General features: G+C 36.1%; 1 protein-coding gene across 1 annotated transcript in view; it reads left to right on the top strand.

The window, feature by feature from the left end:
- LOC150098142 (snRNA-activating protein complex subunit 3-like) overlaps positions 1-14,425 on the top strand; it is a 131,353-nt gene that overhangs the window by 76,554 nt on the left and 40,374 nt on the right. The gene's annotated exons all lie outside the window — the stretch shown is intronic.

Genomic DNA, 14,425 nt, shown 5'->3' with positions numbered 1-14,425 from the left:
TGGTTAGAAATTAAACAATTGATCGAAGTCTAGAGATCACAGATACGAGAGCTCTGAGAGAAATTTGGGGATTGAACAGATGATATAATAGTTGTTATGCATAGAACCACACCATACTGTGCAGGCTTTCAAAATAAGATCTGAGAGAAATAAGGTAGTTCCTTATGTCTATGTATTGCTTGGGTTCTTCTGGTTGGTTTACTTGTTTTGCAAGATGAAAAACCCAAGTTTCTGGGAGAAAAAAAAATCCTGCCTCCTCCATATGAGATCAACTAACTGAACTAATGTTGAAAAGCCCATAGGTCTTTCCGACCAAAGGGCATTGTCAAAACTAATGAGCTATGGAGACAATGGTAGAATCATAAAAATGAAGATATTATGAAGCAATTTGACATTGTTAGCATTCAGGATAGTGTGAATTGAGCTAATATTAGGTAATATGGTCACTTAAACAGAATGGATGAGGAAAAGTTAACAAAAGAGATGTTTGATGCCATTGCAAAGATTTCAGAAAGAGAACCGATGAAGACCAAGATCTAGGTTGACCAATTCATTCGGAAGCATCTTAGAAAACCAAAATATGACATATGAAACTATTAGAGCTGATAAGTGATTAGAGTAATTTGGAGGCATATTGTTGATAGGAGATTAGTAGTAATGAAACTTAATCATCTAGTACTGTCATAGTGTCCTGTACATCCCCTTGAAGGCAGAAAAGAGGAAAATGATGATGCTGAACATCATTTAACTTGCCCTAGGTATTATTCAGTCTACTCTATATATTGTTGTAGGTGATGTTTTAAAAAAATATATGTTATGATGGCAAAAAATAGTAAAATATTCTTTAATTCTCTTTATACACTGCAGTGCAATTATACAGAAATATGCTTTCTTTTAATGTGGGTTTAAAATGTTTGCCACAACACAACTCATCACAACTCAGTTTGTGTCCTTCATTTACTGTTCATAATGAAGGGTGAATTTTAATAAATTATCCATAAACAATAATTTTTAGGAATGAGAAATAACAAAATTCATGAAAACAGCAAGAAAGTAGGTAGCACTTGCTATGGAGATTAGTAGTAACCAGTGGTGAGCTATAAGGGGCTTGCCCGAGCCCTTTGTTAAATTTTTCTCAAATTTGCCCCTTGATCTTCTTGTTTACTTTTTTATTTTTAAAAAAAAAAAAAAAAAAAAATTTGTAAATATATTAAGCGACAAACTCATACGGTAACCTAACAAAGTGATTTTATTAAATAAAATATTATAGTTACTGTTACTACCATTTTACAAATAAGAATTCACTTTTGGCATATAAATAAATAGGACTATAAAATAATGTTGCTTGATTGGTACCGTTGATTATCACTTCAATTATAAAAACAAAAGAGAAATATAACGTTTTTCAATATTATTGTGTTTAGATATTTATGTATTCTTTATAGATTGTTTGTTGTAAAATCTGTCGCAAACAAAAAAAATTTATTTTGTTTATATAAAATGCAGACTATTTCATATATGTGATTATAAAGATTTTATTCTTATTATATTTTGATAGTTAAAAAATGTTTTTCTTATGTAAATAATTAACACAGATGATTGTTTGCAAATATTTCATGTTTAGATCATGAAATATTTGTTTAAAAATGATAGCCTTTACAGGTTGATTGTCACCTCCTACATTTTGATTGGCATTTGTACATGAGCTATATTAATAAAAGTTTTTGTGTGAAATACGGCTTTTTTTTTGCTCGATGATGCAAGCTGCCCTTTGTTAAAATTTCCATAGCTCACCACTCGTAGTTACGCTTACTCACTTTTTACAATGTGCTTAGTCACATGATCCAGTCTTTGATTACATTCATTAAATAACAGTAGTAAAGAGCCTTTTTGTTATGTTAAAATGTTCACGAAGCTAATTCTTGTTTGAGCTATGACACTAAATTGGATAATACTCTGGATTAGAGAAAGATGTTGGAAGTTTTTTCCCACTTGGTTAGACTATAATAAATTTAATTTAATCCTTTATCCAAGTGTAAGCAAAGTTTGCACCTGAAGTATTTTCAGGACTGAGACAACTTGTGGTAAAGATGGACTAAGCTCTCATCACCTGTCTTAGTATCTCCCATAATGCAAAACATATCTTCTTGCGGACATGTGTAATTATTATTATTACGGGCAACTCTAGGGAGTACTCAGACTCATCGAGGAAGACCCTAAACATCATTTCCACACAACTATATGACATTCTCACAGTGTCTATCATACCTTGCCTTGAACTCACTCACCGTCATAGCACCCACAACAGACTCTGGCAGCTTATTCCACTCATTTACCACTCTAAAAGTAAAGAACCCAGCTCTAACACTCTTGCCCAGCTTCCATAGGTGACCCCTAGTTCTCCCACCACCAGTCCTGATCTCAAAAATATCCTCTGAATTAATCCTATAGAAACCCTTTAGCAATTTGAATGTCTCAATCCTATCAACTAATTTCTGCAACCCACAAATCTTCAACCTATTCTCATAAGGTTCATTCCATAGACCTGCTATCATTTTGGTCACTCGCCTCTGGATCTTCTCCACCTCCTCCCCATCAAGAAGAAACCTAGGTGGCCAAATCTGGGCACAGTAGTCGAGATGAGGTCTTATCAAGGCTTTGTATACCGAAGTACAATAACTTGCTTGTCTCTGCTCGTCAAAGTATTTTTCAACAACCAAGTGAGTTGATGAGCTGATTTAGCCACTTTTGCAATGTGCTCCGTAAACTTCATCTCCCTATCCACCAACACTTTCAAGTCCCTGGCCTCATCAATCTGCTGGAGTACAGTTCCACTAATGTGGTATACTGCTGCTAATCTTTTCACCCCAAAATGCATAACCTTAGATTTTGTCACATTAAATTGACATCCATTCTCCTTAGCCCAGAACACCAATCTATCCAAGTCGTCCTGCAAGATTTTGACATCTGCATTCACTATTGCCCTACCCAACTTTGCATCATCAGCGAACAAATGAACTGTACCTCTTAGATCCTTCCCTATATCGTTAATGAACAAATTAAACAGCAGTGGTCCAAGAACAGAACCCTGCAGCACACCACTAGTCACAGGCCATCTTTTAGACTCTACTCCTGAATAAACTACTCTCTGATATCTCTTCATCAACCACCCACCTATCCATCTCACCAACCCTATATCCATTCCCATATGTTGTAGTTTACGGATTACAATTCCATGTTGTATCCTGTCAAATGCCTTAGCCAGGTCCAGCAGTATCACTGTAAACCCATTACCCTTATCTAATTCAGCTGTCACTGTGTTATAAAATGTGAGCAAGTTACTGAGACATGATCTACCCTTCACAAAGCCATGCTGTCCCCCGGTACACTATCTCATTTTCATCAATCCTTTCCTGTATTTTTCCCTTGACTACTTTCTCCAAGACCTTGACAACGACTCCTGATATGCTGATCGGTTGGTAATTTGCAACAGTAGTCTTGGAACCTCCTTTATGCAGTGGAACTATTTTCCTCTCTTTCCACACCTTCGGGAGTAAACCAGACCCGAGACTCAGATTAAACAACATGATCAAGGGCACTTGATCATGTTGTTTAATCTGAGTCTCGGGTCTGATAATTCTTTAGCCGTTTTACGTAAGACCCATGCCGGTATACCATCCAATCCCACATATGTATTCACATTAAAGTTCTATAATAGAGTATTCACCTCCCACTTCATTTATCACAATTCCTGTATAAACTAATGGTTCCTTCATTTTTTCAATGTCGCCACTTGGATGATATACTCTTGCAAAGTGCTCGCTCAGTAATTCCACTATATCGACTGATTCAGTGACCTTCTTACCATCGTCATTCCTTAAAATCATTCTGCTGTGTACCATTTTTTTTTTTTTTTTTTTTTTTTTTTTTTTTTTTTTTTTTTTGCTTGCAGCATATTGAAAGAACTGTTTGGGATTCTCTTTAGCTTGCATAGCTAGTTTCCTTTCATAATCCGCTTTTGCTTTTTTTTACCACACTCGTTACCCTTCTGGCCTGCACTTTATACCGTTAGTGTGCCTGCAGGTCACCTTTCTCTTTAAATTCCCTCCACAGTTGTTTTTTTTTTTTGCAGCTCAAGTTTAATGGTGTTATTCATCCATTTAACCCTTACTTGTTTTACCACTCGGACCCTAGGTATACAATCAGCCATAATCTCCTGTAAATACTCCTTGACCACTTCCCATGCTCTATCGACATCAAGCCCTTGCAGTTTTACATGCGATGGCACTGATCCAAGCAATCTCCTAAGCTTGTCATACTTGCCAGCACGGTAATTCCACATATATTCTGTCTTAATCGAAAATTCCACACCTTTAGCCACCTCCCAGGTCAAGACATTAGTATACATGAAATGCAGGGGGTCCCTTTGTCCCACCCCTATCTTGATTCCGATTTCTTGTCCTTAGTACTGGCTCAGGTACATTATATACATTCTTACACTCAACTGTCTCACTGATGTCCGCATATCCACTTCCCTCCCTCCTTGGTATTTCTAGTTTCCCCGGTTCTGCACATCCACTTTCACTTCATTCAGCAACACTTATTCCAGTCTCCGCACACCAAATCCATTCAAATGCAGGCCATCCATCTTGTATAAATCCTTTCGCCCCTCAAACTCGTTCCACACGTTCACGATTTCCATACCACACCGTCTGCATAACCTGCGCATAAAGTCATTTGCGATTATGGCCCTCCTTCTAAACTCCTCTCTGTCATATCGTGGCAACAGACTCACCATCCTAACTCTGTCACACTTTTCTTTGCGCTACCTTTAACAATACTTTCAAGTCCTAAATAATGCTATGTATTAAGGGAAGGACCACTACCCAGACTGGTTTCGACCTTTATCGAGGGCTCGTCAGTGGGAGCCATATCCAGAGGTGGTAATTATTATAGACTATTTATTTATTATATTTAATATTTATTAAATATAATTTAATATTTAATTTAATAATTGATTAAATATAATTAATATTATATTTATTTATTATAGACTCTTATAGTCTAACCAAGCAGGAAAAAACTCCCAACATCTTTCTCTAATCCAGAGTAATTTAATAATAAGGTGAGAAATCTTTTGGCAACTAGTATAGGTAAATATGACTTGTCCATTACTTCCACCTTAGTATCACCACCTCTGGGTCTGGCTCTCACTGACGAGACCTAAACAAAGGTCGAAACTGGGTAGTGTCCCTTCCCTTAATGCATAGTAATATACATGTCTGCAAGGAAATGTGCTTTGCATTATGGGAGATACTAAGACAAGTGATGAGAGCTTAGTCCAGCTTTACCATGAGTTTCCTCAGTCCTGAAGATACTTCAGATGCAGACTTTGTTTGCTTACACTTGGATAAAGGATTAAACTAAATTTATTATAATTTAGGAAAATACTATATTTTCCTAAATTATAATATATAATAAATACTACAGTTGCATGGCTACTTAGGGTTAAAAATGGTTGGAAGAATAAGGTGTATAGATGTACTACAGTACTTCATTAAATTGTGTCAGTTGTATTTTTTTGTTGTTATAATTATCGGTTTCTTTTGTTAATGAAATTATAATGTGAGAAAAACACTATTAATTATATGTATGTGTTTAAATAATGGATTGCCTATTACATACAGTATGTCATTTGTACTGCATTGATTTGGTTCAGAAGTGTATATTGCTATGCATAGCAATATATATATATATATTTTTTTTTTAATAATTTAATTTAAATGACTTAAACGCAGAGATAATAAAGAATAAGGTATAATAAGCATGGATAGGCTTATGTGTTCATCACATGTTGAATTGGATTTAAATGGTATTGATGCAAACACAGATTAATAAGAAAATAACTATTTATTAACTTGAAACATACTCCAGACCTTAACAAGTATGGCTGTATAAATCTACCAAAGATTTGGGAGACAGTCATCCTAAGACCAAATTAATATTTATTTATTTTTATTTTATTTTTTTCAAAACTTTGGACTACGGTTTTTTTTTTTTTTTTTTTTTTTTTTTTAACTTAGATGGCGGCGTATTAGGACTTTAGTCTTGTGTTGCACGCTGCAATTACTTATACTAGCCCCACTGTTACACCGGATTGTGGTTGTCTCTCATTTGTAGCAAACTTTGTTTGTGGGCTCTGAAGATACTGGATATAATACCAGCAAAATATTAGCTTTTAAGTTAATAAATAGTTATTTTCTTATCAATCTGTGTCCGCATCAATACCGTTTAAATCCAATTTACCAAGGTTTAATAAGGACACTACTAGTTTCGTTGGTAATCCATCTTCTTCAGGCATCAAAGTACAAAGAAAAATCTAAAATAATCCAACATAAACACTACATATTAACAACAACAGATTTACTTAAAACTGTAGTACAGTTTAAATTGGAGTCCGTGCTACAGTTCCAGCTGTATGTTTACGTGTGATGTCGCGAGAACGCCAGCACTGGATAGCAGAGCTATACTAATCTGGCAAACTGTAGCTAAGGCTGCTATTCATGTGAATTAAATCAAGGGTAATTTCTTTTGACTCAAGAATACGTCTTTCAATTTCATCATAACATTAGTGAATATTAGAAGTTTGAGTCCAGTCTATTTGATGTTGGCAGCCTTCATCAGAGTTTATAGAGAACAAGACGTGGCTGGCGAGAGCGCTGCCTCAGATTGTGTTATAGGATATGTCTCTTTTGTGCTCTTCAACACGGAGAAGGATAGATTTATCAGTCTGTCCGTATTAAGGTTTTCCACAATTACAAATAATTTTGTATACTCCTGGGAACTGAAGATGTTTTTCTTTAGGTTGATTAAGGATAGAACGGAGTTTAGGTAAAGTAGAGAAACAGCTTTTGATGTTGAACTTTTTAAAAATTTTAACCGATTTGGGAGAGAGAGGGAACTAATGAAAGGCAAAGAGATGTAAGCTCTGGGAGGTAGTAGAATCTTCATTAGTTTGTTGACAGCGGTGAAGAAGTTTCTCAATACTTTTTGAAGTAAAACCATTATTAAGAAAGGTCCTTTTGAGGAAACTAAGTTCATTTTTAAGTCCTACATCGTCTGATAATAAGATCTGGCCCGACGTGCAAGGGTGGAAATAATGCCAAATTTCTGTGGAGTGGTGAGAGGATGCATAAAGGTATGTGTTGGCTTCCTAAAGATTGAAATTTTAATATTATCAGAGCACTTAGTTAGTTTTATGTCTAAAAAAGGAAGACAATTGTTAACTTCTAGCTCATAGGTGAATTTGATCTTGTGATGAAAGTTATTTAGATGATCCAAAAAAACTTAGAGGTTATCTAGGCCATGTTCTCATATAAGAAAAACATCATTATATAACGGAGCCAGATTTTAGTGTGGCCGAACAAATTGCTTTTTCTTCAAAGTCTTCAAGAAATATATTAGCCAGCAGTGGGGAAAGCAGTACAAGCTAATGATGATGTTTTTCTTATATGGGAACACGGCCTAGATAACCTCAAAGGCTTTTTTGGATCATCTAAATAACTTTCATTATAAGATCAAATTCACCTATGAGCTAGAAGTTAACAATTGTCTTCCTTTTTTAGACATAAAACTAACTAAGTGTTCTGATAATATTAAAATTTCAACCTTAGGAAGCCAACACATACCTTTATGCATCCTCTCACCACTCCACAGAAATTTGGCATTATTTCCACCCTTGCACGTTGGGCCAGATCCTTATTATCAGACGATGTAGGACTTAAAAATGAACTTAGTTTCCTCAAAAGGACCTTTCTTAATAATGGTTTTACTTCAAAAAGTATTGAGAAACTTCTTCACCGCTGTCAACAAACTAATGAAGATTCTACTACCCCCAGAGCTTACATCTCTTTGCCTTTCATTAGTTCCCTCTCTCTCCCAAACCGGTTAAAATTTTTAAAAAGTTCAACATCAAAAGCTGTTTCTCTACTTTACCTAAACTCCGTTCTATCCTTAATCAACCTAAAGAAAAACATCTTCAGTTCGCAGGAGTATACAAAATTATTTGTAATTGTGGAAAACCTTACTATGGACAGACTGATAAATCTATCCTTCTCCGTGTTGAAGAGCACAAAAGAGACATATCCTATAACACAATCCGAGCTAGCGCTCTCGCCAGCCACGTCTTGTTCTCTATAAACTCTGATGAAGGCTGCCAACATCAAATAGACTGGACTCAAACTTCTAATATTCACTAATGTTATGATGAAATTGAAAGACGTATTCTTGAGTCAAAAGAAATTACCCTTGATTTAATTCACATGAATAGCAGCCTTAGCTACAGTTTGCCAGATTTGTATAGCTCTGCTGTCCAGTGCTGGCGTTCTCGCGACATCACACGTAAACATACAGCTGGAACTGTAGCACAGCCTCCAATTTAAACTGTACTACAGTTTTTAGTAGATCTGTTGTTGTTAATATGTAGTGCTTCTGTAGGATTATTTGTATTTTTCTTTGTACTTTGACACCTGAAGAAGTTGGTTTACCAACGAAACTAGTAGAGTCCTTATTAAACCTTATTCTTTATTATCTCAGTGTTTAAGTCATTTAAATTAAATTATTAAACATGTTGTTAAACCGAGTAAATCTGCATACGAATATATATATATATATATACATCAGGAGTGAATATTCAGGGTGTGTGGTGCTCATCCACCGAATAGCAATATCGCTGATATTATATTTTTGCATTTATTCCTGTTAAAGACTCCCCCTAATTGTTTTCAGACTTTGCGTGATTCCTAAAAGTAAACACAATGTACTAATGCTTCATGAAGAGGACACTTTTTTGACCGGTAAACATTGCATCACATTTGCATTAAGTGTGTTCAAAATATATTCACGTTTGAGCCCTTTGAAAGATGTACAGATGGCGCAGCAGGTCAAATTCTTAGCATTCTAGTAGTTTTCAACCACTGAGAAGGCGAGGCAGGGTGAGCTCTGAGACAATAGAACCTAGAGGTGTGATTGGTTATTGTGTGAACCAATCCAATTGAATGTTGTCATCTGTCATGAGTTGCTGAGTTTCATCTGTGGTATGTAAGTTTTTATATATAATATAGACAAATGTTTGATATATAATTTTAGGTAAGTTACAACTTTTTTGCCCATATTTACAATGGGAAACAGTATTGTATTCAAAGGAGGTAAACCTTATCCTCCTCCAAATTTTGCACCTTTGAATAATTCAAGCATACCAACCAAATATAATTCTCCTTCATTATTGTTTCCTAATATACAGCATCTTAAAACAAACACACTGTCTGCGCAGATTTGGTTACAATTAACTGATAAATTAAAGTGTTCAAAGTTATCCTACAATTAACTGCATTGAGCCAATTAAGATGAGTGCTCATGTGCTATACACTCTTAAAACTTTCATACATTGATAAAAATGTAATCACATGGTAAAACTGACGTGAATTTTGTAGTGCAGGTTGCATAAGTCACGACATCACACCCAACTGAATTGGGCACGTGACACCACTGATATATACATATATATATGTATTCACCGAGTTAGCTTTGCATTAGGACCACCCACTCTGATTTACATATTTGCTACGATAACGAAGTGCCACATGATATCAACATCAAGTTAAGATACTATAAGTGGGTACACCTATTCTCTGTACTAATCAGTAAGTGTTTGTCAGTAATGGAGAAACGTGATGACATAAGCCAATTTGACCGTGAGAAAATAGTTGGGGAAAGAGGGCAGGTGTCAGTATGTTGCCGGACTTGTTAGTTGCTACTCTGCTATTGTATCAAGGGTGTACCAGGACTGGATTAACCATGAACAGACATCCAGCAGAAGGACTCGCATTGGTCAGCCACTCATGTTTGATCTTAGAGGTGAACATCGGATATCATGACTGGTATCTCAGTAATGACTTGCAACAGTGACACAGGTCACCCACCAGTACAACAATGGGATTGTTCGACCCGTTTACACATGCACGTTTGACCTTGTTTTGCCTGGTGTTCCACAGCCAGAGACCAATGAAGGTACCCATGATGACGACCGGGCATTGCAAAGAGTGCCTTGTATGGACTAAGTAATGTTGGCAGTGGATCCTCGACAGATGGAAGAAGGTTGTCTGGAGTGATGAGTCCCATTGCTTGCTGCACTATGCTCATGGCCAGGTTCGCTGCCATAAACAGCATGAAGCCCTATGCCCTGGTTGCACAGTTGGGGTTCTACAGGCTGGTGGAGGTGGTGTTATGATCTGAGAAGCTATTTCCTGGCATACCCTAGATCCGTTGGTTATCATCCCAGAAACACTGAATGGTGAATGCTAAAAGGACCTGTTTAACTGACCATCTCCATCCATATCTGCAGGAGGTCTACCCTGATCACAGTACAATCTTTCAACAGGGCAATGCACCATATCACTGGGCTCATACAACTACTGAGTGATTAGAGGAACACGACAATGAATTTGCCAAACTTCCCTGACTGTAACCCAATTGAACATGTGTGGGATATGCCAGAACAGAGTGTGAGAACTGCTGATCTTCCTCCATGGAATGAGCATGAACTGACGGAGTTGATGCAGCAAACATGGGTCAAGTTACGCATGGAGGATGTTTAACACCTTGTGAAATTTGTTCCTAGGTGTCTGCAAGTTGTGATTGTACAGAGAGGTGGACCAATGCGTTATTAGGTGGGTGTTACTAATGCAAAGCTAACTCATTGTATGTACAGGACTTGGCAAATTTTAGTAAACCCTACTTGCTATGCACTCTACTTCCATTTTTAACATGTCCTAGAGTTCTGTAAAGTGATTAGTGGTGCTGCATATCTTTTTTCTTAAAGAGATTTTGTTTAGAAAGTTATTTTTTATAAAATAGAAATATTCTATTTTGTCCAGTCTGTCTGCAGTACTTGCCAGCTGCAGACAGACTGATTCTACTTGATACGGGTGAGTGGGCAAGCATATTTGTTGAGCCCTGTACACCTATCAGACCCACACACGAAAGATTGTAAGCACTCTTAATTTAGGAAAGACACCATATTTTTGACCCTTTCTTCTTGAGACTCAGTTTTTCTCCCAGCTTTTCATAAAGAATATTGCTAGAAGTTAGCAAGTAATATAATTTTAATACATGCTAACTCTTGTGATCTAGAAAAAGCAGGAAATTTTGACCCATTCTTCAGTTTTTCCAATTAATTCATTTTCCCAGTTTTTATGTTGAAATTACCGCTACTATTAAATTTACAGTAAAAATTTTAGTCTAATAAGCAAATTTCATCACCCAGCATGAGATGATAACTACTAAGCTTATTGGAGACATTCCGTGACTTTAAAAAGTTTTGTCTGTAGAGCATGGTATCTGGATTGTTTAATTTTGGCCCTCCCATACTAGTGTAAGAAACATTTCAACCTTTTCCAGGTGACATTCACATTATAAATAAATAATAAACTTACATCACACAGTTTGCCATGCTATGACAAACAGTGCTATCATCATCAAATTTCTGATATACATCAAATTCCTGTATACTCTGAAGGGCTGTACCATAGTACTATACATGTAGTATAGTATTATGTAGTGTACTACACATGATAGTATACTACATGATGTTTGCATTATTACTAGCTTGTTATTATTCTTTCCCAAGAGTTTCTCTTCTTTACTTTTACTCTTCTCAAGTATTCGTTATGTTAATTTATGGAATCAGTTACCATTTTAAGATAATTTTATTTGATGAATGTTATTTATCTTTCATGTTTCATTTACATCAAGGACATCTCTCTCTCTCTCTTTCTATATAGATATATCTATATATATATCTATATGGAATATATATGCAAAAAATATATATATCTATATGGAATATATATACAATATATATATATATATATTGCACAATACCTTGTATAGGTAGTGGATATGAATATAACCATAAGTAATTGAAATACAGAATTCAAAAAATTATGTAATGTGGGCAGAATTTTCAGCTTTATTCCAAGATCATTTTCACTGCATACAGTTAACATTACTATTAATTTCAAGTGTCATTCTTTTATTTTGTCTCTAAGTGCGTGCTCTAAAAATGGTCTTGAAATAAGACTGAATTTTGCTAATATTAAATAATTAATTAATTATTATTATTATAAGATCTCCATGAAGTCAGACTTGTCGTGGGAGACCCTCCATCACACACACACATGCACAGCTCATCAAACTGTGATGAGCTGTGCATCCTACTAAAAATATCCTGCTCCTCATTACTTTGCACACATCCTCCTTATAGAGCTTCCAGGAATGGCCTCTTGGTCCTCTCCTGTCTCCACCCATTCTATGAAAAATCTGATCCACATTAATCCAGTAATAACTCCTTACCAACTTATGTCTTGATCATATCCCTCTTGTCCTTCTTTCCACTAGACTCTGCAGTTTGTATTTTCTCAATCTAAATACCCTTCCATCTCTATTCCTGTCAGAATGTCATCCTCATGCAAGCGTGTCTCACTTATTCCAACAATTTTGAATATTGTAAACATACATACTAGCTTATTTCTGGTTCTACAGCAAGTCTCACCCACTCCACTCCACCTCTGAGATATGACTCTTCCATACTCACCTCCCCTTGGCCACTCATCTCTGTCATCACTGATCTTACACCCCTCCTCAAGCTGTTTGTTTTCCTCACATCCCTGGTCATCTCAACCCCTTTCTTGTGTGAATACAAGAAGTGGACAAATCCAATCTTCTCACACAATGAGAAGATTGGATGTGTCCACTTTGATCCTCCCATATCCCTGTTTATCTTGTGTTTCTTCTCTTTCATTCCCTTTACTTATGCCACTGACATTTGCATTCACAAGCTCTTCTACCTTACTTTTCTGCTTTTCCACATCACCACTACTGCCTCTTGCTTCTTCAGGTCTTCCATTCACTTCAGTCATTACTCCCTCCTGTAGCAATGGTTTCTCCAGCTGACTCACACCAAATCCATTTAAATGTAGCCCATCTCTTTTATGTAGTTCCATTTGTCCCTCAAATTCATCTCACACATTCACAAAATGAATTCTTTTCTCTTCAAACAACTACATTAGCATCCCATACATATAGCATTCCTCATATCTGGTGCTTGAATCACTCTGCTCAATCTACCCCCTGGAAAGCAAACTTTATGCACCTTGATATTAACCACCTCTAATAATTGAATCCCCATACATGGCCACTCTTGAATCATTAGACGCCTCTTTCATGCTGCCATCTTTTATTCCAGCCTTCCTCTCTCTTCCATACATACCTGCTAATCTCTTCATTTCACTGTGCATTTTTCATCACTTGCCTCATCTTCACCAACTCCGCTTTCATATCATGAATTACTTTCTCGCTGCTCTTTGCTTTCTATACCAGGTTGGTCACACTTTCATTCTTACTACCCATCATGCTCGCTATTGTATGGTCCATTGGTTTAACTTTCATATATGCTATCTTACTGCTACTTTCAATCATCTCATTTATACTCTCTTTCATATTTTTTTTCACTATCATTTAAACTAAGAACTCCATTCACTACAACACTTTCACTGGTTTCAGCATTAACTTCCTTACTTCATTTTCCTGCTTCTGACAAGTCTTGCATTTCTGGCTCATAACATATCTATGGCACACACTCTCTCTCTCATATCACAATCCATTTTCTCTCAGCAACAGATACATAGCACACACTACATTTTACAAACCCCCAATATCAAACTCCCTGAACGTGGTGGCTAAGACATCATTGTTCTTGTTCTCATCAGCACCATGAATAAAGCTATTTGTGCACCATATACAGTATAAATATATTTTAACAAACCTGTTTAAATCCAAATAGCAATAGCTGACATGATCCTAAATATCTATCTTAGTTTGTCAAGTTGAATGAACCTGAGATTGGTGTTACTGCAATTTGGTATTCTATGCAATCTCAAGGCTTGTATTGTTGGCAGTACTAGATGAGAATTAAATCTTAGAAATTTTAATTTTAGATTTGGTTACATTATGAAAGTCCCACTTCTTTACATTTACTCTTGAACCTTGTTTTTGTCAGGTATAAGAATTGTATGCCTTTCTGTTCAGTCCAGTGGAATGTTTCCAGAGCATGATCCTCTCTGAACATGCTCTGGAGCGATATTCCCATGGTGGATTAAACAGATATGGCTTTTGTGTTCTTTTCTAATTTTTGCTCTCACTTATGTATGGGAGGTGGCTTGTACTGATGCCAGGCAAGATTTATGCAAGCATAAATCTTACCTGGAACACTCAGAAGGGTAATTCCTCTGTAATTCTCACATTCAGTTTTATTTCCTTTTTCTTAAATGGATTAGTATTGTGAGAGCTCTATTCTAAACATGCAGAA

Source organism: Typopeltis vanoorti, chromosome 16, assembly GCF_054136105.1.
Source record: "Typopeltis vanoorti isolate ZY-2024b chromosome 16, IOZ_Tvanoo_1.0, whole genome shotgun sequence".
Classification (NCBI taxonomy): domain Eukaryota; kingdom Metazoa; phylum Arthropoda; class Arachnida; order Uropygi; family Thelyphonidae; genus Typopeltis; species Typopeltis vanoorti.
Note: the sequence above shows the minus strand (reverse complement) of the source record. Positions and strands in the feature narration are given on the sequence as shown.